This window comes from Cyprinodon variegatus, unplaced genomic scaffold (assembly GCF_000732505.1).
Source record: "Cyprinodon variegatus isolate N-32 unplaced genomic scaffold, C_variegatus-1.0 Scaffold316, whole genome shotgun sequence".
Classification (NCBI taxonomy): Eukaryota; Metazoa; Chordata; class Actinopteri; order Cyprinodontiformes; family Cyprinodontidae; genus Cyprinodon; species Cyprinodon variegatus.
In genome coordinates, this window is record NW_015150769.1 from 733,885 (window position 1) to 736,057 (window position 2,173).

At 35.2% G+C, this 2,173-nt stretch overlaps 1 protein-coding gene across 6 annotated transcripts in view; it reads left to right on the forward strand.

Moving 5' to 3' along the window:
- The window catches only part of LOC107090931 (microtubule-associated protein tau-like), a 51,012-nt gene that overhangs the window by 21,290 nt on the left and 27,549 nt on the right, over nt 1-2,173 (forward strand). The window lies entirely within an intron of this gene.

Genomic DNA, 2,173 nt, shown 5'->3' on the forward strand with positions numbered 1-2,173 from the left:
GATATTTAATAAAGACAGTGTCGTTTTCTTCTTTTAAGTTGTTAAAACTACTCATTCAGCAGATAAATAATTACTTCATTCAGTTCTTCAGGGCATGTAGACGTTTAAAATGAATAAAAACAATAATTGCCGTTAATCTGCATCAGAATTGAACAAATTTTCCTTTTAATATGTTTTAAACCTTTTAAATCTTTTAATTTGTCGTGCCTTTCAGTTTCCTTTTCGTGTCAGAGCTCTAATCCCAGAATACAGACAGATTATCATTTAAAACCCAGTCAGTGGATGTACCATGGTGTGAGGGTGTGTGTCCTGCATGGGGGCGGGGGCCGACTCCCCGACTTTCTGCTGCCTTTTGTCCTGATCTCTCTCTTTGCATAATGGATGCCATACATCCTTGGCTGCAGCTGGACTGGGCTCTGTAATCTGGGTATCTGGGTCAGACTTTCACCATCCAGCTCCGTTTTAGTCCCGTTTTGTTGGCATTAGTGAGCAATCAGTCATTTAATGCGGCCAGGAAAACTGTTCACTATTATCAGCTATTTGTTTTCTACCATGGAAGGTTGTTGCCGTCATTTTTTTTACTGTCTCCTGTTCACCTTTAGTAAAGATCGCTGGTTATTATATGATAGGACTTTGAGGGATGCAGTTAAATTTGGCAGCATCATCTCTATTATTAACAAAATGTTATTATTATTTTATTTTTTATCAATTTTATATATATATACTTTTTGGGGTTAGTCAAAGTTTACAGGAACTGTTATTTACATTTCCATGACTTCTTGTTTCCCAGGGGGAATAAAATATTCTGTGACCCAAATTGGACATAAAAATAAGAATTGAACGCATATTAAAAATACTGATTATGTAGAAAGAAGACCTGATTTCTGCAGTTCAGCACGGTGGAGGATCTGTAATGCTGTGGGCCCACTAAATAAAAGTGACTATTCTGCTACAGTAGAAGTTCATTTTGAGATTTCTTGCACATTCTAGTAGAAATGCATCTGCATATATTTGGTTTCATGGCAGCATCACTTCCTACTGACTCGCCAAGGACGCTGTTTAAAGACATCAAATACAGAAACACACAAAAATAACAATAATATTGGAAGTTAATCGATAAAAGTGATGCTTTAAGGAAAGTAGAGCAAAGGAGAAAATATGCCAGAGATGTTACAGCAGCAATGCTGTGTGTCACACTTTTCCACATTGATGAGTCATGATATCTACTCTAACAGCAGAATATTCACGTTTATCAGGCATATTTACACAACACTGTGGCTAAATTAGGTTAAAGTTTAACACTATTTCTGACATTTTGAATTGAAAAAGCTTCCTGGATGGAAGAAAAACGTCTTTAAACTTGGAAACTAAGTGTAGTTGATTGCTTTTTAAACTTTTGGGAATTCTATTACCGTTTATTAAAAAGCTTGCATGATTGTTTTTAGGTTGTTCTATTGTAAAATGGGTTAATTGTTTATTTTGTTGCCAAAAAAAGTTTTAAGTCCATCAGAAGTTTGTTTCTTCCTGTTTTTATCCCAACAAACCAAATGGCCATTTAGTACGTAGCCTAGCCTTTCCCAGTTTACAGCCCTCGCTAGTGCAGTCGTTCTACCCGTTTGCAATCCCCATTATCCCGTGTGCTAACAGGACAAAGCCCACGGAGTCCGGTTTGTCTGCAGAGATAGACAGCTTATCAATAAGCAGTGAAACACGCAGTGAGTATCTGATCCTCTAGTTCTAGTCAGCTGTAGCGTCCAGACAGTGTGGTGGTCTGTAGACTGTCTACATCCAAACTACCAATCTATGTCTCTATGTCTTTACAATGAAAATAAACAAAAGTTAAAGTAACAATTTAATAATTTTAAGACTGACTTTTTCCTGTAATTGGAAATGTTTATATTTTAATTCTTGTTGTAAGCATCAACTATAGGAGAGTTTTATTTTTTTCTGATTTTTCACCCATTAATCAAATTTTTGTCCTTTGAACCTTTAAAATAGAAATAATGTGTCTAAACATTAAAAATTATACCATATCAGATTTTTATCTGATGCTCACTATGAAAATTAATCACAACTCTCCTGTTCTGTCTTCAAAATCGTAGGAAAATAATCAGACCAGATTGTCCCAAAAGTTAGAAAAATTCTATTAAAAAAAAAAAATCCTGTCTTAAAA